We start from the raw sequence: 26811 nt of genomic DNA, 5'->3' as shown, positions 1-26811 counted from the left end.
TATAAAGAAATGGAAGCTCAGAGAGGTCAAGACACTTACTAAACTGCACAGCAAATGTTCTGGACTCAACAGGTATCAGTCTATGCTCATCTACAGACATCCACCCTTCCAGGGCATAGCACCTTCCAGAGGGTGATAAGAGAAACTCAGCAAAACAGGCTTAATCAAGCAGGCAACACTTATTACCACCAAGATGGAGAGTCAAAGGTAAGCTGGACAATCCACACCCACTGGATGGCTCATTAAGAATGAAACAAACAAAGAAAGGAACAGACAAAAACAAGTGTTGGTTAGGGCAAGGAGAAAGTGGGACATTCATAGCGTTGACAGTGGGAAATGATGCAGCCACCATGGAAACCAACTTGCAGTTCCTCAGAAAGTTAAAACATAAAATTATCATAGACCCAGCAGTCTACACCTAAGAGCACACATTAAAAAGAAGCCCATATACGAATATATGAACATACAGCAGCATTACTCTTCAGTAGAAAAAAGGCAAAAAAACATGGTAACTAATGAGCTAAAAATGTGATACGTCCAAATAGCGAAAAAGCACTTAGCAATAGAAAGGGAGCACTGTTTGGTAACATGGATGGACTTTGAGTCACAAGTTCATGGCTGGAATGATGAGCATAAATATGCGGGTATATGATTGCCTGCAAAACCTCACCTTTCATTCGTGATTACTTTCACTCTGACTTGGGTCCATCTTGTGCTGATCCAAGAACTTTACCTCTAGTGGCACAATGAACCCCCTTGGCCTCCCTCTTACGCACGGCCTCAGTTCTGGAAACCTGAGGCAGAACTGTGGTCCTACCCCATGATTCCCTGATACATTATCCAGAAAGTTCCAGCTTACTTTGAATAGCCTAAGATTTTTAAGGAAATATTTGAGGGAGGGCCCCATTAAGCACTCAGCGAAGAAGCTGAGGCAAAGGGTGGGGATGGCAATAGCTGGCCTTGAATTGAGGAACTGGCCCACGGCTGAGGTCCAACTAGGAGCTTTTTAACCACAGCAACATTAATAGAGGCTCCCACAACTATGAGCTATGGTGGCTCCTGGCCACACCAGCTCGCCAATGATCCTTCGTAAAGGATTCAGAGCGGACTCACTCCAGCTATAGAGGCTTTAAGAAGTTCTGCAAACGAAAAAAGAGGTGATCACAAAAGATCGTGTATGCTTTTATTCACACAGAGCAGGCAAGAATGGCTGTTGCCTAGGCCTGGGCCAGTGAGGATGGAAGTGCAGGGGCATGATGCTGACACTGAGGAGAATGTTCGGGGCAGGCGACCCGAACATTGGTGGCAGTCTTGCTTGCCACCAGGCCTGATGACCCGAGTTCGACTCCCATACACGTGTGGTGCAACAAACTATGTGTGCCCTGGTGGTAAACATACTCCCCTACACAGACACACACACACACACACACACACACACACATACATACGCACACATACACTCATATACACACATACACACACATACACACACACACTAAATAAATAAATAAATGCAAGTTTTTCGAAAAAAAAATGTATTAAGGTGAATTATGGCAACAACTGAAACTGAATATAGCAAATCTTATTGAGGCACACTTTAAAGGTTCTGAATGTGTGGGATGTGAACCTTATCCCAATTCATGCTGTTTCAAGAAATATTTTGTTTTTATTTTTAATTACAAAAGTAATTCATTATAAATAAATAATATGTAAAAATAATCAGAGACTATCATCAGATCCCTGGAACTAGAGTTACAGGGTATGGACCTTGGTCCCTGGGAAGAGCAGTGCCGGCTCTTTAGGTCCAGTTAATGCTGTTTTTGTTGTTGTTTAAGAGCAGCAAGCCAGTTCTGGTGGCCCAAGACTGAAGTCCCATACCTGGCAGGCTGGTAGGAAGATCTCAAGTTCAAGACCAGCCTGGGTAACTTAAGATTACTCCATTTCAAAAGAAAATTACATTTAGAAACAATATACGTATATGTGTGTATGTTATGTGTTACACATGTAATAATACTTATATGTATATATAAATATAGAATATATACATATATTATTTATATGTTTATATTTATATACATATATTAGATTACGTATTTATTTATTACACAGAGAGAGAGAGCAAGAACGGCTATTTGCCAGAATATAGGCAAACAGGGGCCTTGCCTAGCGTGTGTGAAGCCATGGGTACTCTTAGAAGGAAAAAAGTAGGTAGTATAGAGGGCTCGCCTTCTCGGAGTTCATGTCAAGCAAAACAGTTCCAACAGACAGTCCTCCAGGATGGCAACAGGTAGCCAAGGTGTTTTATAAACAGTGCAGGCAGGGGAGAAGTCAGGTTTCTGGGAGGCAGCCAGATCTAAGCAGACCAATCACGGAGTAAGTGGGGATAGGCTGTGTAAAAGAACATTATCCCAACACATCAAATGGACCTTGGGAATATTAACGGGACATCAATTCTTTCTGGTCCAAGTCCATCATGTGTAACTCCAGTTCCAGGGGATCAATCACCTTTTCTGACCTCGGTGGGTACAATACTCATATGTACAGGCTCACTTAGAGACACACATATACTCACATAATTAAAAAGAAAAATCAAATATTTCTTAAAATAGCATTAATTGGGACATAGCTCACATCCCACACAGTCAATACAGAGTCAGCCTCTGATTGCTTCCCGGTCATCAGACTGACCTGTAACCCTGAGATCGCCGTCATTCACATTAGCTTCACTAGTTGACCATGTGGAGAAGCCTCAAAGCAGAATAAAGAGAGAGCCCCAGAGGGCAGAGAAGGTCCCTCGGTGGGAAGAGTCTCCCAATTCAAAGACAGGATCTCCAGGTCAAATTATCCACAAAGTCAAAGCATCACAGATTGAGGGTTACTATAGAGCAGAAGGTTGTTGGGTAAAGAGGCCTTGGGTTTATTCCTTGGTACTAAGATAGCCAGCCTGGCAGTAGGGATGAGGTGCCACCCTTCAATAAACAACAGAGAAATTACATTACAGTTGCTAGTAGGTTCTAGTAATCCCGTCAGTCAGGTTTAGAGTGAAAGAGAACTGAAAAGCAGAGGTCCCTCCCATTTCTCCAAAACATAATGGCTGAGGTACTTGCCCCAGTTGTCTAGGACTGCCTGGAAGCCCATGATGAAGGCTGGGGTTTTTGTTAGTTTTATTTATTTTAATGTGTATAAAAGTGTTCTGCCTGCATTTATGTCTGACACCACATGCACTCAGTGTCTTCTGGGGCCAGGAAAGAGTGCCACAGATCCTCTGTAATGGGAGTTATAAACGATTGTTGCAGATACGTGTGTGCCAGGAACCCAACCCAGATCCACTGGAAAAGCAGCAAGTGCTCTAAACTGCCAAGCCGCCTCTCCAGCAATTACAGCTGGTGGGATGGTCCGACAGGTCTAAGCTTGCTGTGAAGTTCTGGCAGCCTGAGTTCAATCCCTGCCACCCGTGTAGAATGGACTCATGGACTGGAGAGAGATTCCTCCATTCCCCTGACCTCCACACATGAGTTATGACACACGAACAACCCCGACCTCCACCCAAGTTGTGCACACACACGCATGCACTCCCGAACACATGCACAAGCATGCAATGTATATAATATTTTATATAATATATAAGATATATTATATATAAGGATATATAAAAATAAATATATATTTAAAAGTAGACTAATTTCTAGGCAGACAGAATTAGTTCTTTTAGCTTTATTTTCACCAAACTGCATTCTTATCTAGACCTGGATCCCCTGAGTAGAATCAGCTGCTATCATGTTTACTCATGGGTTTATGTGACCAATTTCAAATGGATAACTTGGAATTCACTTTACAGACAAGTTTTCTGGGCATGGCTGGCCTTGTGCCAGCTCAGCGGCCTCTCAGAGCATAGCCTTCCATCACAAGTGCTAAGTGATTTACGTCCAAAAGAAAGTCCTCCGGGGCTTGGTCACAGGAAACCCACGGAGATACAAACTCCCAGAAAATGGGCAAAATCACCTGGAGGACCTTGCCTTGCTGAGGAATAATTCTGAACAGCAAGAGGGAGATGAAGAGCCGGGGACTCCCCTTGCTTCTCAACCACAAATGTCTCCCAAAAGCCCTACTTCACAAGAACCACTGTGCAGCTGGGAACTGTGGAGCAGCCCCACAGAGTGCTACAGCAGCCTTGAATCCAAAGCTCTGGTGGGGCTTTAGAGGCTCCCTTTAAATACAAGCTGGCAGGCTGCAGAACAAACCCAAGTCAAGGCTACTGCCGTATATTACATGACAAATCCGATTTTAAGTAGATTAGTAAAATTCCAGCATGATTTCTCTCTAAATAATCCATATGAAAACACTTCTCTGTTTTTAAATGTGTCTATTCCTTCACTCCTGTATGAAAATCTAAAACCATGGGGAGAGAACCAAGAAGATTTTTCAAAATACATATTACAACTATCTATCTGGGAAAGAATTTGGGATTATACAAATCTACACCGAGATTCAGATAATTAAATAAGCAGATGAATATCTCATTCTTCCTTTAGTAAAACTGGAAAAACCTCAGCGGTCCCTGCTTAGTCCATTCTTTGAAACATAAGAACTTGAGAATGGCTATCTTATAAATATGGACGAAAAAGTATATTAAAATTATAAAATAAATAAAATACATAAAGTATATTAAAATTAAAGTAAGTTGAAATAGCGTTGAGCTTACTAAGTCCAGAGGGATCAGGAGAGTTATACTGTACCCACAGGTTGTGGCAGTTGTCACGTCACGTCTGTGGAACGAAATGACACTCCGAGCACACAGAAGGCATGCCGACGAGCTACTGTACGTCAGAAGCTTTCAGCGACCAGAACACAAATCTGAGCTCTGTCAGGTAGCAGGATGATCCAAGATCTAAGCAGCCTGAATTTGGCCAGGGCTCTGCAAGATTACCAACATGGCTCAGCTTAAGCACTGCATAGTTGAAAGGCTTTACCTTAACAGATGAGCTCCCACAGGGCGGGACATAAATATTTACTCACCTATATCCCAGCATAACCCATACCACCCAAAGTCAATACTAGAAAAGTAGGCCAGCTTACACCATAACGGTATTTTGAAACAAGGATGGCACTGGTTATCTGAGCAGGTATTTCTTAAAAAACAAGTGTGTTAGCAATGACATAAAATATTTCAGACATGAAACTTTAAATGCATATGAAACTGACGCAAAAAAAAAAAGAAAAGAAACTGACCAATGAATATGGGTTTTTTGGCATTTGGTTTATGTTTATTTGCTTAAATTACTGGGGAAAAGATGGATTATACAATTCTAAAATGTTACAAACAACAGGTAATCAATTAGAAAAAAATTAAATTGAGATCCATATCGGTTTGGTTTCTTTTTTTTTTTTTTTTTTTTTTTTTTTGGTTTGGTTGGTTTCTTTCTTCTTCATTTTGAGGGAGGATCTCGTGTAAGGGGTGAGGGGTAGGGTGGCCTTGAAGTCACTAGGTGGTTGAGAATGTCTGAATTCCTAATTCTCCTTGTACCACATCCCAACCATTGAGGTTACAGATGTGCACTGCCATACGCAATCCCATGTTTCATGTCAGAATAACGTTCAGATGGGTCCAAAAGCCAAGTGTAAAAACATGAAATTCATACAATTCCTAGGACCCCAAAAGAGCCAAGAGTGGGCTCCAGGATATCTCTGTGCTTACATTGTAACTTCCTATAATCTATAGTTATTTAAAAGTAAAGGGCTAGGGGCTGGAAAGATGGCTCAGAGGTTAAGAACACTTGCTGTTCTTCCAAAGGTTCTGAGTTCAATCCCCAGCAACCACACGGTGGCTCACAACCATCTATAGTAAGATCTGGCATGCAGGCAGAATGTTGTATAAATAATAAAAATTAAATCTTAAAAAAAAAAAGTAAAGGGCTAAAAAATACCTGAGAAAAATCTCACATGATTATTTCTTACTGTTGGAATGAGGAAAGGCTGTCTAACCATGAGAGAAAAGATAGAAGTGGGATTTAAAACTTAATCAGACAAGACAACCATATGTATCTAAAGCTAAGTAGAAAAAAAAGTGAAAAGATAAATCAAACTGAGAGAAAACTCTGTCTCTAAAGGCTGCTTTCTCTACTACATACAAATTAAAAACAAACTGATGAATTTAACTTGACTATTGACAAATTAAAAACAAAAGCATCAACTCAATAAGAGAAGTAGACAAAAGATACAAATAAATGGGGGAAAAGATAACAAATGATTCCAGCATACTGTACACACACACACACACACACACACACACACACACACACACACACTCACAAATCCCCGGTGTTATTTACTCATGAAGCAGGCCCAAGTTAATTTAAGTATCATTTCCACATGTCAGATTGGCTGAGTGAGTAAAGTTCGGGAACCTCTGCACACGGCTGTGGCACTGTTAGCATAACCTCTGTGGATGAACTGGCAAAACCTAGCGTGACACGAACATGCTAGTCTGTGCGTGTTCTTACGCTTGTGTGAAGGGCACAGACATGAGGCTTATTTGCTATGATAATCTGCAGCAGGAAAGAAACGGAAACAATCTGAATGGCCACCAATACAAGCCATTAACAAACTGGTATATTCTTACCATGAAATAACATGTCATAAACAGGAATGGGGTTCAAAAAAGTAAAGGAATGAAGTTGTTTTATCTATGCTGCTATGAAATTATCGCTAAATGTGAACATAGTTAAGGCCGGGTATGGGAGAACAACTTCCTTGTATGTGCCTAGCGTGTTTCTGGAGAGTAATAAGCACCTGATGACATCTGTCACCTATTTAAACAAAGTGAAAAATTAAGATTATAATACATGTTTATTAATGGTGTCTAAATTGCATGGTCACACACACAAGGGAGTGAATTAAGCAGTGATTACCTCAATTACATATTTACTGTCCTCCTGGTCAGGGCTTGAAAGCCACAGCACACTAAAAAACAGTGACCCACTGCTGGAGAAGGAAACGTCATCAGCACAGGGCAAACTCACAAGCAGATGGCATAGCCTGTCGGGGAGGGACAGGGCATGCCTGTAACTCTAATATCAGGAAGAGGTGGGAGGGACAAGAGGATCAGGGATTCAAAATCAGCTTTGGCTACACTATTAGTCCAGCCTCAGATATATGACACTCTATCCCAAAACACAACACTAAACAAGAAGAAAAGACAATTTGATAATAGACCCCAATATACTAAACAAGATCTGACAGAAATCTGGTGTTATCTATCCTTATGGCACACTCTCTCTTCCTCATCATACAAACCCAGAACCCAGTCTGAACTTTTTTTTTTTTTAAACAGCATGCCATTTATTACAGGTTAGACTTGTAGCCAAAGATGACCTTGAACTTCCGATCCTCCTGCTTCTGTCTCCCAAGTGCTGAGATTACAGGCGAGTACCGCCACACTCAACTAGCCACAGCTGAGGTCTGAACTCAGAGCTCGTGCTTGATGGAACTACATGGCCTCCTCACCCTGCCGTCCAGACTCTTAAAGTCAGTACCAAAGTGTATATGAATGAATGAATGACTCTAAATAAACAGATGAAGCAGATGGATGCGTAGAATGAATAAATGGTCTGGTGGCTTGAAACAGTGGGAGTTGACGGGCCTTATCTGCTCTTGTTTTGTTTGTTTGTTTTGATACTGAAAAAAAGTGGTGTCCTTGTGTTTCCTTGAACAAATAAGAGAAGCCAAAATACACATATTTAAGAGCCATGATCATAACCCTTGCACGATAATATTGACAATTACTACTGTGGTGGGCAAAACAATGTCCCCTTATAATAGGCGTCCATGGCCTAACCTGTGCTAATATTTCATGACAAAACTGAGTCTACCAAGGCAATTAAGGTGACAGATCTTAAAATAGAGATTAACCTAGATTACCAGGGAAGGCTCTAAGTAATTACAGGAACCCTTAGAAAACAAAGACTTGTGCCTGCCTAGAAGCTAATGATTGCTGCCCTCAAGACTTTAAGCCCTCACTCAAGGAATGAAAACACGCATGCGCATGACTCTTTACTGCCTGCCCAGGAAACGGGGACCTTGACCTTGCAGCCACACAGAAAGAGATTCACCTGCAACATGGCTGACCTCCTACAGCCATGTTGACCCAGAGCCTCCTAGTAAGAGCAGAATCAGGGGTTTGGCACGAGTGCCAAACCTGATGATCTGTGGGTAATCCCAGGAAGCCACATGGAGGAAGCACAGAACTAGCTACCACAAGTGGTCCTCTGACATACCCATGTATATTGGGGTATTTTGCAGCATACATGAGCATGTAGGTACACACACACACACACGTAAATAAATGCAAAATATTAATAAAATTATTCCAATATACCAATACTTTGATTTGGGCCTTGTGAAACATAGCAGAGAAATCAGCCATGCCAAACAGGATTTCTGGCGATTAATAAATGTGTGCTGTTTATATTCACCACCTTTGTGATGCAGTAAAAAAAAAAAAAAAAAAAAATACTATCTGTTTAACCTAGCAACCATTTGTTTAGTCTGTCCCATGTGCTGGACCTTATGAGAAGTGTTTGGGATGGAAAACTTTGTAGGTATTCTCATGAAGCTCACAAGCACAAAAACCCAATGAATTCTGTGGCTTCAGTGGGACAGAGAGGAGGAGTCTGCCTGGAATGTCACCAGATTCTTGACTGTGTCTCCAACCCCTTCCGGTTCTATGATATACTCTCCCAGTGACCTGGATCAGTAACCCATCCCAGAAATTGCAAGCCATCTCTAAACTTTATTGCACCCCAAGGACTCTGTGATTCACTCCATCTCAGCGGCGTTTTCTCCAGAAAGCCCCTTGCTTCTCCCTTAACGTGTCCACTCACAATCTCTCACCTGGATGGCAGGTTTCCCGACTTGGCAGCTGCCCATTTTCTCCAATGCCACCAGAGTCATCTAATAAGAATTAAGTTGACTATTCTGTGCCCCTTGTTACATTTCTTCAAAGACTGCCTACAGTAAAAAAGAAAGAAAAAGAAAAAGGCAGGGGATGGGGGAGGCTCAACAAAAGCTGTGCTTGCTTCAAATCTCAATGCCCAGAGAGAATCTGCAATACAAGAGTGTCAAGGGGATGGCTGGACAAAGACGCTCATCCCACCTGGCCCTTGTCTCTTGCCTTCTAGGATACTCCCCAGTGCTTCTTCTGTCCTTGTCCAGAGTCCCAAAAAGGTTCGCCATAAAGATATGCTTCAATTTCCTTTCATAACCATAAAGCTTTGACTACATGGCTGGTTAAGGTCATAGCAGGCTTTGGGTTTCCCCTCTGGAGGACGGTTCAGTGTGCCTTCCTCTATGATGGCACACAGCATGAGTGATGAGTGGGTGCAAATGGTCTGCTACTACTGCGGCATGAGCTGGGTCCAGAAATCATTTAGAGATGATGCTCCCAGAAATCTGACAACCCTGTGATGGGAAAGAATGAAACACTTGCTGAACTAGGTACAAAATAGCTGAGGTGTTGCTGAATTTGTGAGGTGAGTCAGCTGTGGTGCAACTCCCTTAGTCATTGGGTGTAATGGGACCATTTATTGATCCAGGCTAGAAAACACAAACAGATAAAAAGCCCAAATGGTCCACCCCCACACTTTGAGCAGTTCATGTAGTTTGAAAAACACTCATATAATCTCCTCCTGTATATGCACATCTTATTCCTCTCATAAACCCTGTTTCCTGAGACAATGCAGGCCTCCAGAAAATAGCAGTGAATGAACTATTAAAGATGTGAATATAATTTTTTTTTAAAAAAAAGCTTTGAGAATGGCTATGAGATCTGAACTATTTTTTCTGAGATGGTAGGAACTGGGCACTTTCCAGTAGTAGAACAAGCAAGCCTCCTGAGGCGATCAAACGACCGGTGTGAAATGAGGTTGTAGTGGCAATGTGGACTCCCCAAAGGTGAAACATTTCTCACCACGTGGTTTTCCATCTTTCACCACACTGACAACGCAACCAGAACGATGCCTGCAACACAGACTCCACAGGACGTGGCTATAGGCCAGGAGAGAGGACCAAAATGAGTGGCCTTAATGGCAGAGAAGAGTAAGTCTGTTATAACACCAATCCCCACTGAGACATGAGTTGAAGGGTTTCGACAAGGGCACAGCTTGGTGACGTGCCTGTGAGAGTGGTGGGCACAGTCAAGAACTCTCCGTAAAGCAATACAGATGGCTACGGTGACTCAGTCACAGGACAGAATGACTAAAGCCTCCGAGGATGGTGCTACCTGGTAAGATAAGCAACACGAACAGAAAAACAGGTTTAAAGAGCAGGATGTTGGGAAATCGTGGTGTGACAAGACAAACTTAACACATCATTCAGGTGGAGATGCTCCACGGGTATCTGGGAAGATCTAGGATAAAGGTTCCTCAGATTCTGAAGATATCCACATCTAGTTGGCGATTAAAGCTGCAGTAACAGATGACTGAGAAAGACAGTGGTCCAAGAATAGATGAGTGGGGAATATCACTATTTAAGGATGGAAAAGGGAATGTCAAAAAGACACAAAATATGTATAGAATCACAAAAACAAAAGTGAGAAAACTCCCGAATAAGGCAATGAATACTATCAGCATGTCACAGAGGTCAATGTCAGAGGGCAAAATGGTCCCCAGTGAAATCCCTATCACTTGGGATAGGGAAAGAAGGCTGATTCCCAAGGCAGAAGCCAAATGTAAAGACAGGGTAGATGAGTGACAGGAAACCCTGGGTCAGCCTGTTGTGACAGCCAATGATTATGGAAGCTAAAGAGGGAAAAGGGCAGAATCAAGCTTCTATCATTATTTTGGGACTCATGTTTTGGAGTTTTGAGGTGGATTTTTGGTATATCACAAGTTGGCTACCAATTCAGTTATTAGCCAAGGCTAGTTCTGAACTTGCAATAGTCATCTTGCCTTAGCTTCCCGGGTATACTTTGTCCACTAGAGCAGCAGTGAGGGCCTTCTCTTCTGAGATGGGGAAACTGGAAAGAAAGGTCTGATATAAATGAATGAGTAGAAGCAGGAATGCTTCCTGGGGCCCAAGTGTAAACTAGGGTCCTGTGCCAAGCACCCATTTAGCACATGCTGGTGTTGCCTACCTGACCTCTATATATGCAGCTGTAGACTGCCAACACCAGCAGGCACAGTTTTGTTCATCTGCTCGATCTATGTCCAATACCTGGCATGATCCAGGCCTCAGTGAAATGCAAACAAAAATTATTGAATGGAGTTCACCAACAAGATCTTCATTTTTTTTTCTATCAAAGTAGGCAATGATATCAAATGCTAAAGGTTGTAAAATGTATTCAGGTAGAGGGGCCCTTCCCCTCGCCCTGCTTTGATAAGGGATCTCATATGTAGCTCAGGATGAATTTGAACTCAAGATCCTCCTGCCTCAACCTCTTCCTAGTGCTGAGATTACAACAAGTCTTATACAACCATAGTTTAGCAGGCAAGGGGCTTTTCTTCTTTTTTTTTTGTTATATACATATATCTTTGTGTATGTATATGTGTGCATATTTATTTCTAGATCTCACATATGAGACAAAATCTGTGACACCTAACTGTCATTTCCATCGGAGGATTTTCGAATCAGTGAAAGAACAGGATCATTGTTAAGGCCTTCGGAAGTAAAAACGATTCCTGGCTGCACACAAGATCATGTGCAAAACCTGATGTAACACGGATCCTTCGGTCCAGAGTTTCAGATTTAATTGGCCTTGGCAGTAGACATCTGTGTTCAGGTGAATGGTGCTTGTTTTGTTGTTATTGTTTTCTTTTGAGACTATTATCGGGCTGACACCACTCTCCCACTTCTCCTGTTTCATCCACCACGTAGCTGGGATGGCAGGCATGTGTCACTATGCATACCTTGGACAACAGGATTTTTTTTTTTTTTTGAAGTTCACAAATGGTTCTCTTATGGGGCCAAGGCAGAGTGTAACTGAGTGAAAGCATTAAGTGATTTTGGGCAGTATGAAGGCATGATTGGTATCTATAAACCAATCAATTTTTTTTAATATGTTCGAAAACAACTGTTGAGCTATTTAGATCACATTCTGGGGCAACTGTAGTTATTAACTTAGAGTCGCTTTGCCATGTCCATATGGAAATGACACAAAGAGAAAGAGACCAATGGAAAACAAAGGTCGCTGTTGGAAGGCAGAGAGGAAATGCTCTAAGAGCTGAAGAGCCCGGGCTGTGGCTAGCAGATGAGATGTTAGAGCTAATACATGCTCCTGCCAGGGCTGCGGCTAAGTGCAAAGCTGAGGGGTGTTGACAGTGACAGAGGCTACCAGTAAAAACAGACAAGGAAAGCCTAGGCTGCCCACACCACAGCTCCTGAAAGGATTCTGCAGTCTACAGAGGAGCAGTAGGTGTGTGGTGCTGTAGAGCCTTCTACCACACAAGAGAGAGTGGAGCAGAAAATAACAGAAAGAATAAAGAGAGAGACGGAGCAGAGACGAAGCCAAGAGTGATGCTCAAAACAGAGGTCTTTGGCTCAGTTTTCCATGGAAGTAAGTTCTTTGCCAATGTGCAGACCTGCAGATGAGGAAATCTGGCCAGTCCCCAGATCGCGAGACCCCCTTTGAAGATGAGACTGAACTCCTTCCACCCAGATATCAAATATGCCAGCCATCAGACAACCCAGTCATCGAAATACAAAGGTGTCCTGTTTTCCTTCACTGTTTACCAAGAGGGTGCAGAAAGTGGCATCATAGATCCTTCCAGAAACTGAGATGAAGATCAAAATTAGGGCTACCATATAAAATTGATCCTGGCAAATATTTACAAACGTTGTTTCAGGAAAACAGAAAATGCTCTTCTTAGACAGTTTAGAGCAGATACTGGAATGCCATGCGTTTTCTTTCTGGGTGAATCACTAGTAAAGGGCAAGGAACACATCATAACAATCATGGTTTAGCCACTATTGCATGATGCATGAAGCAGTTCAATAATCTCTATACTTTTAAAAGGGCCATCATGAAAGCATCGCTCAGAAGAGGCCAGCTTAGTTAGAACCTAAATTCTAGATGTGAGCCTGTTACCTGCTTGGGAACTCTGCAGTGGAAGAGAACCAGTGTCCCAACATCTCAGCTAGAGATTCCTTTGACCCAGTGTGCCTGTGGCCAGTTCTGGTTCCATAGTCACCTATGCTGCAGGCTTAAAACCCGGCTTTCCACCGTGGTGCACTCCTTTCCTTTAATCCCAGTACTCAGGAGGCAGAAGCAGATGGATCTCCATGAGTCCGAGGCTTACCTGGTCTACAGAGTGAGTTCCAGAACAACCAGGGCTATAAACAGAGAGAGCCAATCTCGAAAAAAAAACCCAAAACCAAACCAAACCTAACAACAACAACAAAAGTCCTCAGCATCCCTCGCCTAAGCCCTCTCTCTCTTTCACCTTTCTCCCACTCCACGCCTCATTTAGATTGCCTAATAATGCACAGATACTTGGAGATAAACAAAGCTTATTATGTAGCTATCTATGTAGTATGTTAAGCAGACTACATCATCCTTTTTTTAGTCTTCGCCTTATTGGTTTATTTGAAACTGTTTCATGCTGCTTACATGTTTTATGACATTCGGTAATTATTTTAAACTTCTTGGGAGTGAAACAGTCTTGTATTTTACAAAGCCCTTATATTTCAGAGATAAGCGAAAACAGATAAAACAAGATTAGCCCTGAGTCTAGACAATGGTACATCTAGTCCACTTTATCATTCTATTTATCCATGTTGGGAGTTTCCGTAATATCAGCTGGGTTATTTTGTTTTTGTTTTTCTGAGGAAGACAACTTCCATGTTGAAATGACTTTGCTTTAGTTTTTGAAGGCATGGTTCTTTTTTTTTTTTTTGGCATAGTTCCTGATATTAGTTTTCAAATTAGTTTTTTTTGTTTTTGTTTTTCTAATTTTTTGGTGAGCACCTTGGGTTTCAGGCTATGTGTGGAATGAAAGCATCAGAAGGTACCAGTTTCAAGCACACCTTTTCCACCTCTTTAAAGAAAGACATAGAACTCAAATTTGCCACCTTCACCATGCTGAAATGCACAAGTCACGGCTCTCAGATGCTTTCACACTGGTCTGCCGCCATCACTGGCATCCATTTCTAGAAAAGCCAAAACTCATGTCATAGGCTTTAAAGCACAACAGTCACATGATCTCAACCTGCACTTTTAAAAAAATCATTTTGTTTCTTGTCAGAGAAGTGATTATAGGAAGCTGTAGGGTTAGTGGCTTATGGTTTGTGGACAGAGCTAACCCCAAATGCTGCTCACTTGAACATGGACACAAGATAATGAGCAGTGGAGGTGTACTCTAGGTCAGCGGTTCTTGGCCTTCCTAATGCTGTGACCCTTTAATACAGTTTTTCATGTTGTGGAGAACCCCAACCATAAAATTATTTTGCTGCTACTTTAACGAATCATCATGTAATTATCTGATATTTCTGATGGTTTTAGGCAGCCCGTATGAAAGGGTCGTTTGAGCCTCAAAGGGGTTGCCACCCACAGGTTGAGAACCCATGGTCTCGATTTGCATATGCCAAGTGACTGGCTTAGAACAAGTCAATGCAAACATAATGTTTACAGAGCGGAAGCATTAGTCATGCTGGGTGACTCAGGCGTGTGATACCAACAGTTGGGAAGCAGAAACAGGAGGGCTGCTCCAATTGACTGACCTGAGGTCAATCTAGGCTACATCCAAGATAGAAATGAAAGCCACCTTCAAATCAAATCAGAGTTCAATTGTCTACTCTGGACAGAGGTGGGAACAGTAAGATGGAGTTAGAGAGGGGGCAGGTAGTCACCCAAACAAAGTATGTACGACAATGTCACAAGGCACAAGAACAGTTGCTGATGATCAAACAAACTTGAATGAATTAATAAGTCTCCCTCCCTCCACCTCGAACACACACACACAGCTACCATGATGTAAGATTGGCTCTCTTTGACATGAATAGGTTGATGTAGGTGGCTTGTGCCTCATTGCAACATTAACACTAAAGCGAATCTTTTCACAGTCATCTGGGTTTGGATTTTACTTAGCATTTTAAATATATCATTTCCCAGCTTTCTTAAATCAATAGCCTGTAGTGCTATGGGACACCATCTCAGACATTAGATTGGGCATAAATTCTATGTTTCTGGGCTTTCTAAAACCATCTACTGAACAACATCAAACCTCAGAGACTCTCTACTGCTGACTGCTGGAATTTTAGACCTTATTAACCTGGCCCTGAGGCATTTGGAGAAGTACTTTCAAAAAGTTTACCTGTGTTGACATCCATAAGAGAATTAGCACTTCATCATTTCCTAGAAGTGAAGTAACAAACAACCAAATTCTTCAAATACAAATTTGAAGAATTTGTATTTCCAGCAAAACTGATCAATCATCTCAAAGCAAGTCAAGATTCCTTTCTTTACATGACCTATTTGAGAAATTTCAATTTTCCGGGGGGAGGGAGGAATACTACCTTACAATTTCTGATTTAAAACAATCACTTTTTGAACATACGCTCCCCGTTAGTGCTCCATTTATCACAGGCACATGACCTAAACTGACCTTCCTTCTATGCTGGGGTCATAATGTAATTAGAGACATTTCCTTTTTGAAAAAGTAGAATGGATGTAAGGTATTTAGTGCTTTGCAACCTGTAATATTTCTATTTCATAAATTATGAACTATATTCCCCAACACTTTTTTTCCCCAGACACTGGAAAGCAGAGTTTCAAGTATATGTAGTAAGCAATAGGACGTGTGTGTGTGTGTGTGTGTGTGTGTGTGTGTGTGTGCGTGCGTGTGTCTCATAGAATTGAGGTCTGCCGCCCACCATTCAGGAGACCTTGAGAAAAATTATTTAAATTTCTTGGAGCATGGACTCTTGGTTTCCAGAATTAAGAGTGCTGAATTAGTTCCTGCTGAACTCAGGCCTTTCAGTTCATACACTTACTTATATAATCTACCGCAATGACAAGTCTAACTCAAACCAAAGAGTTTACAATAAATACACCCCCCTGTTGAGCAAACAGCCTGGCAGCTGGATGGGAACACAATAAGGGAAGCCTGTGTTCTCTGTCTCTGGGCATTGCCCAGTCTGTGTATGGTAAAAGGAGGCCTGCAGTCCTATCAGGTTAACAAGTTAGAGTTTCAATAGAATTACATTGCTTGGTGGGGCTAGGGTTGGGGAACGATGTGAAAATTGCCAATATCCAACTTTTTTTTTCCTCCTAGCAACTATACATGCACAACCTGACATTTTTTTTAAAACACTAAGTATATTTAATGTTAAATGGTTTACCCGTCACTCATATTTGTCTTCTTCCTTTGAAAATAAACATTGGCTTTCGAATTTTTGGCTTAAAACACTCTACACAAGCGCAGGAAGCCGCCTCACACTCCTGAATACTCAACACTTGGACTCGAGATTCTTAAGGACATCAGTCATTTACAACTCCTTTCTACACGTGAAAGTCACACCTGCTAGAGTTACAGGTGACAGGATAAAGGATGACGTCATGCTAACTGAGTGACAAGTAAGCAGCAAGATTTGCATCGATAGTGAATTCAGCTAATATTGACGCCTAAAAAAACAGCTAAAACCTATGTCCATAGACATTTCTAATTTAAAGAAAGTTTTGAGCATCCTATAAGCACCAAGGTACAAAAGATGCCTATGCCCTCTGTCTTTTACCCCAGAATTGATATGCAAGTGGAATATTATCCAGGCAGAGAATGTAAACAATAAAGGTGGCTGCCCTTTCCAAATCAGAGAGAGAACTGAGACAGAGCCTGCACAGGAATGGTTCACAAATGCCAAAATGTCAAGCACCAGACAGACACAGTCTTCACAGGACCCTCCCTTTTCCTGCTTCCGGGGGCTCCCCCACCACTCACTACAGGATAAAATTTAAAAGCTTCGGTAGGTCAAAGTAAGACTCTCAGTGAACCTGTCCCCTGCTTTCCTAGGTAACCTCATCTCATGACTTCTCATGTAGTTACCCAAAAGTATTACCAATGGCGGACATTGAGGAAGACACTCTGTATCAACCTCCAGCTATACACACACACACACACACACACACAAACGACACACAATTTCCAATTCTTGGATTTCCTCAGCATCTTCTTTTTCTGGATTCCATGCCCCTCCCATCACCCATTTCTCAGTTGCCCAGCTTCCAATGCTTCTTCTCTGATCTCCAGAGAGCTGGTTTACCAGCCCCGCCCACCTGTGAATAACTACAGTTTACTACATCCGTTCCACTAACCTAGACAGCCCTGGACAACATCCAGCCGACCGCTCTCCTGGACACGAAGCTGACAGTCAAATGTTTTCTCATTCCACAACTTTTGAAACATGTTGGCTTTGTCCAGTTCTGGCACGACGCCTTACACCCAAAGGAAAGATTCAGTGCCATGTTATTCGTGATTACGTTTGCTATTGCTTTTCCAGACCGGTTTGTTGTTAACCTGGAAAATGTATGAGTTACATGGAAGTCTGTTTCTTTTCCTTTTAAACTACTATTTTAAGTTAATAAATGAGGACCAGGGAGACGCTCAGTGGGTGAAGCACTTCCTGCACAGGCGTGAGGACCTGAGTCTGAATTCCAGAGCCCCTGTGAAAGCCACATGCATCCTTCACTCTTGCTGCTCCCCTCCTCTGCCCCACCCTTCTGCTTTCATGTCACATGGATGCCATTGCCCTCTCTTTCTGCCCTTTCTCCTTCCTCAGTTTCTTCTTTCCCTTGCTCTGGTGACAATAAACACGAATATATGTCAGTATATCTACGGATGCTGATTTGGAATCCTTCAGGTATATGCCCAGCGAGTGTGGCTGGGTCAGAATTTTAAGGGGCTCCTACACTAACTTCCATAGTAGGTGTGTACCAGTTTTTACATTCCCCCAACCAGCGCACACAGGTTCCCTTTCCCTGCCTCCTTGACAGGCGTTCGTTGTTCTTCGCGGAGACGTTTCAGCTGAATAATACATAAGAACGGCGTGTGATGGGCAGCCTACTCCTATCATTTATACAAAGGGTACTTTCTCAGTCGAGTGTGTTGTTATGTGCTCTTAATCTGTCTACATCAGACATGAAGAAGAGTTGGAAATTTCACTTTTTTAGGAGACTGGAAAGTTTTCTTGAAAAGGGTCTCACGTAGCTCAGGCTCACTGTGTAGCTTCTTCCAATGTAGCTAAAGATTATCTTGAACTTCTGATGCACCTGCCTCCACCTCCCAAAATTTGGGGATGTGGGTATGTGTCACCATAGCTGTCTTTAGCTGACCTATCTTTTCTCTGCCAAACCTGAGGAGGTCATCAACTTTTTCAAAAGTTCTGAGCGTTCAAAACGGAATGACTCACATAAGCACATGTAAGAAATCTTACTCTCTAAAGAGCTGCTTATTGTACAACCCATAAAATATGATATGAATCATTAAATTCGATATCGTTTCTCAATTTGATATGCTACCATATTCACAGTGGCTTTAAATAACATCCTTCCCTACCTTAAAATCGATGTTTGTACAAGAGGTATATCACAGAGAATAAACAACTAAATGAGGAAAAATCCTAATTATTGAATTCTCCTCTTGTCTCCCTGAGACACCACTTTGGTAGTGTCTCTCTGTCTTTCCTCGTCACCTCAAATCGTACCATGTAGTTCTTTGTTGGCTTTGCCTCTCCAACTTAGTTCAGACCCACAGGTTTTGTGAAAGAAAAGAGAGAGAGAGAGAGAGATTCCTGATTGTCCTGACAGCAGCCCCCTCCAATATCATATGTTCTGGCAGAACAGGACATTCTACCTCTAAATAGAGCCTCTGCTTCACCTGCTCACTGATGGTGTGCGTACTCTTATGTCTGTGGTGTGTTTCTAATTTAAAAGAAAGGTTATTTTGAGAAAACTTGCTGCAGTTGTTTCTGTTTCCTGTTTTGGTTTGAGACTCACATTTCCCATAAAAATTGGCTCCTGCCTCACACCTGGCAGTGTAGTGATTAGTCAGGATGACTGGGAACCTCGGTGTGGCAATGCCCGCTGCAGATGGTTCTCTCTCCTCCGTCTACACCGCCTGCCAGCTCCTCCACACCCACCAACACAACCTCAGGAGCACCCTGTAAAGCTGGCTTACTTTCGGCTATCATTAAGGCGACTGCTGCACCTGTGCTACTGTAGTCCATGTTGCATTATATTCTACAAACATCTATTAAGCAACTTCCAGATATAGGTCTGACAATGCAGCATCTTAAGTTGCTCATGATCCCCTGGCAGAAAGTAAACATTTAGTAAAGAAGATAAGCAATAGTTGAGATGTGTATTCGCTGAGGGTGTGGCTCAGTTGGCACCGTGTTTATCTAGTATGCAGAAAGCCTTGGGTTCCCTTCTTCCAGCACCAAATAATACATGCAGTGGTAGTGCATACCTATATTCACAGCAATCCAGAGAGAGAGGCAGGAGGATGAGAAGTTCAAGGTCATCCATCCTGCTACACGGTGAGTTCGAAATCAGGCTGAAACCCATGAGCCCTTGTTTCAAAATAAGTAATAGAAAAATAAATGTGTGTATGATAAGTGCTTTCAGAGTGGGGAAAGAGGAGGTCTAGCGAACAGCAGATGGGGTGGGGTGCAGGCTGGGGCTGGCGAAGGCAAGATGAGATCACAGGAAAATGGTTAAAGGATTCCGTGATTTGGGATTAGCGCATGGTAACAGCCCATGGGACCGCAGAGTGTTGCACCTTGCTGGCTAGGTTTAATGGTGACAGAAATCATCTTCTACAGGAGCTTCAGGAAGACACAGACCACATAAATAGAGTATCTATTTATCTCTTATAATGTTTCCTCAAAGATATTAGACTAAAATGAAGACACAAGGCCACCGAACTTTAATCAAAGTTAAGTAGACTTGAAAGATGAAGTTGCATGAAAGCAATCTGTCAGTCTGTCTGTCTAACGATCGATCGATCAATGGATCATCCATCTATCGGCCGGGCACATTGCTGGGCCTAATCGTAAAAACTTAACACGTGCAAGGCTTACCGTGTGGTTCACACCCACTAGCGGGGAGACAAGAAGGGGATCAGGAGACTGTGACGCCAGCGTTAGCTACCACCAGGAGACAAACAGAAGAAAGGACCAGCGCCTGAGAGTCTGGACCTTGATGCTTGAACCTTCCCAGCGCTTCGTGACAGTGAGAACCGAGAAAAGAACTCCGGGTTCATCAGCCTCGCAGTGGCCAAAAGCTCCTGGTTGGCTCGATGCCAACCTCTCACTGAAAACATTTTCTACTTTTAACAGGTCTCTAGAAAACTCACAGCCTTAAGTACTCAGTGCCAGTCCACAAGCATAGGATAAGGCACCTGCTATGGGGTAGGTGGCAGGGATTTTTTTTTTAAAGCTATTCCTCCATGACCCTAGAGAGAACAATTTCTGCCTGAGCGTAAACCTACAAATTAGGGAAATATGCACGCGCGGGGTAGCGTAAGGTGGCGGCGGCGGCACTCAGTAAGGACTTTCACACAAGAAACGCAAAACAAGAAGGACGTGCTAGAAAGGATAACCCAGGAGCTCAGGGTTGAGTGAAAACGGTTTCGGAAGAAAGGGGCTGTTCCAGGGACAGGAGGGGGCTCAGCAGGCAATCACCAGACGCAGAAAGTATTCCTTGGTGGGAGAGGGACTCCTGTGCCCCAACCGCATCCGGGGCTGGGCGCGCAGCGAGCCAGGAGCGCTCCCGCCCGGAGTTATCCCCAAAGGCGCTTGTCCGCATCCGGTTAAGTTTGAACCAGCGAGGGCTGATAAGAGGGAAAGGCCCTCTTCCCAGCGCACGGCACCCGGGCGGTGAATGACAGGCTTTGCCACTCCGTCTCCGGAGCGACCTGTTCCACCGCTGTGGACTCATCCTTCCTCCCTAGCCCGCAGCAGCCACCGGGACGGGATGCTGTCCCCGGAGCCCAAGAGACAGCGCCCCGAATTCCCGCGGGCGGGACGCACACGCAGAAGCAGGAAGAAGGGCTCGCGCTGGTTTGGGGAGAGGCGGCTGGGAGGCCAGGTCCGGGAGCCGGGAAAGTGACTTCCGCGGTCCAAGGTCGAGCAGGACCTTCCCTCTCCCGGTCCCACCCGCAGCGCCTCTGCGCCCCGTGCTCCCTGGGGGCCGCGATCTTCTCCCGGGGGCTGCGGGGCGGCGGGGTTCCTCCGCAGCGCAGGTGAGCACGGCGGGTGGGAGGCCCTGCTCGGTTCCACGCGGCCCCCAGCCCCACGGGGCTTCCCTCCCGCGGGAACCCCTCGGCTCGCGCGCCCTCCCCAAGCAGCCCTCGGCGCCACCACCACCCCCCGCCCCACGGAAGCGTCGCCCCGGCCTCCGGGCACCCCGAGCCCCGCAGCCCCGCACTCACCGCTCCGGGGAGCCCAGCGGCGCGCGCGGGAGCTGAGGGCGGCGGCGGCGGACGCGGCGAGCGCGGCACTCACAGCGGCCCCTGCTGCCGGGGCTGCACTAGGCTGGAAGGGGCGGTGGCCGTGGGGTGGCACCTGCGGGCTCTCCCGGCCCCGCGCGTCACCCGGGACCGCCCCCGGCCCGCCTGCTTGCCGCCGCCAGGTGCCGCCGAGGGCTAAGCGGGGGGAGGTGGGGGGGGGGGGAGCTGCCAGCCGTTCCCGCCGCCGCTGCCCTCGCCGCCGGCCGAGCCTGGCCCAGACCGACCCCGGCCGCTATGGGGAGTCGGTTCCGGGCGCTGTACTGGTGCCCTTTCTTTCTGAGCATGAATGCCATCCGCTGGGGTCGTCCCCACGCGTCACCAAAATACTGTGGAAATTGACGTCCTGCGTAACTCTGAGGAATTAGGGGACGATCTGCAATGAGAACGACACTTTGACCCCACGCTGGGTGGGGGGGGCCGCGGCTGGAGGGCAAGAGGAGGAAGGAGAAATTGGGAGCCCCCTCTAAAATGGAGACCACACCAACAAAGATGCCCCTTTGGGAACAAGCCTGATCTGGGCCAGCCCAATCCCCTTCCTATTATTAAGAAATGAATTTTTGAAAAATTAGAGACTGGGGGTGGAAGGGGCTTTGGGGCCGATGAAGAACAGACTGTATGCAACTTTTTTCGTGGTAACCACAACTGGTGGAAGGGACAGGGTCTAGAAAACTTCTGTCTACTTCAGGGAAGTGCTGAAGCCTGTGCTTGCACCGGGGCTTCACAGCATGGAATCCGGTTTGGAAGGGATGGTAAGTAGGGAAAGCAAAAGCAATCAAGCAAGCCAGCCTTCCACAGCCCAGCTCTAGTATGCTGAGAATGAGGTTTCAGGGTTTGACATGAAGCTTTGGGCACACCCACCTGGTAGTCAATAAGAGGATAGATAATCCCAAACCATAAAAGTTCAAATGTAAAGTTGGGAAGCTGAAGATTTCTCCTGCTGGAGATGTCTCAGTGGAAGGGTACTTGCCCAGTATGTGCAAGGCCCTGAGTTCATCAATAAACAAAGAAACAAATAAATCCTTGTTTAAGCTTTCCTTTCATATTACAAATAAGTTGCTTAGGAGATCTAGAAACTCCTTTGGAAATTAGAGACAATTTCCATATGTCTGTCACTGTTTTTATCTATACAAATTTTCAAATTTGCAAGAGCCTAATTAGATTCATTTAATTAGATTTAAGGCATATTTAATGCTGTTATTTTTTTTCCCCCAGGATCTAAAGATTCATCAGACAACAAAACAAACTAAGAGTGTTCTCTGTTTTCAGGGCCCAAACATTCATTCTAGCCAGAGCTTACAATAAAGTTAATGCATAACCAGGCAAAAAAAAAAAAAAAAAAAAAAAAAAAAGGTTGTGTTCAGGTCGTGACAAGTACCATGAACTTGTCATGGGAAGTTTTGAGGTGAGGCATTGTTGAATTGTTGACGTGTTTAGGGAAGGCCTCAGTGAAAGGAGGCTTTTGTGTTTTGTTGTGCTTTTGAAACTTATTATGCAGCAGAGGCTGCAAGTAGGACTTCTGATACAGTCCAAGCTATCCTCAAATGTCCATGTTTCATGCCTCCTGCTGGAAGGACAGACCAGAAGGAAGTCTTGAAACGAGATTTTTAAAGTAGCAAAGCTGTCTAACTCTCTAAGTAACAGCATTCCAACCAATGGGAACAGCTGGGCTGAAGGAGTGGCCACACCTGGGAGTCCACAGTGCCCAGAAGACCTAGGAGGTCCCAGTAGCTGAACTGGAACCCGGAGAGCAACAACAAATGCAAACCACGTCTCAAGAGTCTCAGAGCAGTTTCTGAAAAGTGGCACCATCTGGCTGGCTTAGTTTTAAATTTATGTTCTTTCTTTCTTTTCCTTTTTCTCCTTTCTTCTTTTTTGAGGCAAGGGCTAGCTACAAAACCCAGGCTGCCCTCAGACTTTCAGTCCTTCTGCCTCAGCCTACTAAGTACTGAGGTTATAGGCCTTTGCTCCTGCCTGGCATTTTAAAATAAGTTCTTGAACGTTTTTGAGAATAGAGTGTGGGGTTGGGGAGGAAAGACAGAGCAAGGAAATAATTAAAAGGTGCTTGCTCAATCCAGATAAGAGAGAGAGAGAAAGATTGGTAGTAGTGGAAAGGTCAGATTCTGGCATTCAGAGGCAGAAGCCAGTGGATAACTATGACATCAAGGCCAGCCTGGCTTACACAGGGCCAGAGTCAGCTACATAGGAAAACCCTGTCTCCCCTCCCCACCCCCAATACATTGTGAAGATAGAGCCATCCAGATTTCCCAAAGATCTGGTGTGAGGAAAAGAGAGGCTTTGTCAAAAATGCCTCCAAAGCATTTTCTGTAAGCAACTGCCTAGAACGTGTGGCTTTTATAAAGAGGAAGACCGAGAGAGAAAAGTAGGGCAAAGGGCAAAGCGTGTTCCAGGCTTGATTTAGATTGAGGCACACATTAGATATCCAAGTGGGCTTCCCGGGCAGTAGTTGGTTATCTCAGTCTTCAGACGGAGAGAGAGGCTTGACAGGAACTCTAAAGTTAGGTCAGCCTTTTGCTATTTTTTAAGATACAAGGATGGCTAAGAGCAGCAAGAATAACAAGGACATCATCACTTGATCTTGACAAAGGTGGTTTTAGATAAATGGAAGGGTTGAAAGTAAACAGGAAGGGAGCAGTTGCTGGAGAGGTTTGGGCAGTTTGCTTTCCCTTGACTGGAGTCAGCAAGTGATCCGAGGTGATCGGGGTGAAGCACAGTGTCAACTATATGGTGTCCAATCGAGGCTATTAAAAAAAAAGAAAGGAAGGAAGGAGAGAAGGAGGAAGTGAGGGAGAGAGAGAGAGAAATGCAACATCTAAAGCTATGGTGTCCAATCGAGGCTATTAAAAAAAAAGAAAGGAAGGAGAGAAGGAGGAAGTGAGGGAGAGCGAGAGAGAAATGCAACATCTAAAGCTCTAGCCTACCTTGATTCCTTTTATTCCAGAAAGGAATTCAGAAGCAACAATGGGCCATTCATTCCCATGTTTTAGTTACCTATGTCTCTACATACTGTAATTTTCCACGTAAATGTAAAATAAATAACTACAATTTTACATAACTAGTTCCAGACCACATACATTATCCCAAAACTTTATTCTTTAGTCAACTTTTTATTTTTACTTTTTAAGATTTAGTTTTAATGTGCATGTGTGCAGTATGCATACCATGACCCTAGTGTGGAGGTCAAAGGGCAACTTGCAGGAGACAACTCTCTCCACCAGGCTTGGCAGCAAGCACCTTTACAACTGAGACATCTTACCAGTCTTAGTCACTCTTTGTCAGTGACTTATTAATGTAGATATATGTAATTTTTAGTCATTTAATTGCTACATAGTATCGAACAGCTAAGTATTTGTACTTTTGCCTCATAATGAACAAAATTAACTTATAACAAAATATCATAGGCTAGATAGATTAAACAACTGACATTTTGTTACAGTCCTGGAGTCAAGTCCAAGGTCACTTTCTGGCTAGGGCCTGCTCATGGCTTTCGGATGGCTGCCTTCTTGCTCTTGCTCATGGACTTTCTCCTCTCCCTACTTCTTTCTTCCTCTTCTTCTTCTTCTTCTTCTTCTTCTTCTTCTTCTTCTTCTTCTTCTTCTTCTTCTTCTTCTTCTTCTTCTTCTTCTTCTTCTTCCCCTTCCCCTTCCCCTTCCCCTTCCCCATCTCCTTCTTCTTCTTCTTCTTCTTCTTCTTCTTCTTCTTCTTCTTCTTCTTCTTCTTCTTCTTCTTCTTCTCCTTCTCCTTCTCCTTCTTCTTCAGAGCCTGTTTAGGGATAGGTATGGCACATCTCCACTCTCATGCTTTTACCTAAGGTTATCATCTAAATCTAATCATTTTGGGCCAGTGATTCCCAAAAGTTTTCCTCTGAATGACACAGGAATGATATAACATGTACACACACACACACACACACACACACACACACATATGCATGCACACACACACCACAAGCAAAATCATTTAAAAACTGAAACATGAAAGCTAATCATTTTGAAAGGCCCACCTCAAAATACTCAAAATACAAACTCAAGGAAGACAGCAGCATTTAAACCACAGGACTTCCTGTTTTACTTTCCTAATTAGTGTCAAATTATATACTTATCACAGTATGTAGCAACTCGGTTTTCCCCGAGTCCTTGCCAACATGTGACATCCTTAGACCACATATATTATACAACATCTGATCATGACAATACAACGTAGACATGGAACAAGTGCATAATTACACATAATCATTCTTTTGCATTCTTATTTCCAGTGTTGGGTGTGTTGTACCAGAACTCTATCCCTGAACTTTCTCATGATCTCAGACCTTACATTTTTACCAATCTGATAGGTGTGAGGTTCTAACTGTGGCTTTAATGTGCGTGATCAGTGATACTCATTTCATGAGGTCATATGCTCACTTTACTTTCTAAAATTTATATTTTTATTATTCAATTTAGATATTTGATGCCCTGGATCATTTAAAAATTATTCCTGTTTTTAAACAAAGTCATATCTATCTCATACAACAACAACAACAAAAGGTCTAGAGGGCTGGAGAGTTGGCTCAGCCAGTATAGGCATACGCCACCTTGTCTAATGACCTGCATTTGGTCCTTGGTATCGACAGAGTGAAGAGAGAAGCATTCTGGAAAGAGTCCCCTTATATTCACACTGGCATGCATACATGCAGGGAAAATGCCCACACACATAGTAGTAAAAAATAATCTAATAGCCTAGTGTCTTACACAAGCATACACACACACTGCAACTTTGAAACTTCTTGATGTCCATAGCAAAAACCTCCCACCTGCTCTTTTCCACATCCAAGTCTTTCTAATATCCTTCCAGAGATATTTTGGTAACTCATATGAAGGACAACACAAGCATTTTTGGGGGAGTCTCTGTCCTTTTCTTAATACAAATACTGGAAAATGTCACATATTACTGTATTTCTCCTTTTTCCTTAATAAACAGTGTATCTTGAGGTTCCTTCCATTACAAACTGTATTTATTTAACTTTTACAGTGTATAACTCAAGCATATTTCTTTAAACCAGTTCCTTGAAAAACATTTAGGAATATCTTTTGATGTCAAAAAAAAAGAAAAAAAAAACAGCGAACACATAGACTAATGCATTGCATCTCTCCACCAATGCACAAAAGAGGGAAGAGACGGTACCTCAGCTCACAGAGCAGTTGAGGCTCAGGGAGATTTAGTAACCCTAGAACACAATGTTCTAAAGTGTTGGCACTGAGATTTAAAACAAGGCTGTCAGCCGCGATCCCTATGTACTCACCAGATCTGCTGCTAC

At 43.6% G+C, this 26811-nt stretch overlaps 1 protein-coding gene across 2 annotated transcripts in view; it reads right to left on the bottom strand.

Annotated features, from left to right (window-relative positions):
- Window positions 1-21568, bottom strand: part of Elovl7 (ELOVL fatty acid elongase 7) — a 63011-nt gene extending 41443 nt beyond the window's left edge. Inside the window, exon 1 of one of the 2 annotated variants that reach the window (XM_021632762.2) lies at window positions 21417-21568. The gene's annotated coding sequence lies outside the window, so the exon portion shown is untranslated. Of the gene's footprint in view, window positions 1-4740; window positions 4863-21416 lie in introns of those variants that run through there. The other variant, XM_021632763.2, reaches the window with a different exon arrangement.
- Between the last annotated feature and the right edge of the window lie 5243 nt (window positions 21569-26811).

Source organism: Meriones unguiculatus, chromosome 6, assembly GCF_030254825.1.
Source record: "Meriones unguiculatus strain TT.TT164.6M chromosome 6, Bangor_MerUng_6.1, whole genome shotgun sequence".
In the NCBI taxonomy this organism is placed as follows: domain Eukaryota; kingdom Metazoa; phylum Chordata; class Mammalia; order Rodentia; family Muridae; genus Meriones; species Meriones unguiculatus.
The sequence above is the reverse complement of the archived record's forward strand: the minus strand, read 5'-3'. Positions and strand labels throughout refer to the sequence as shown.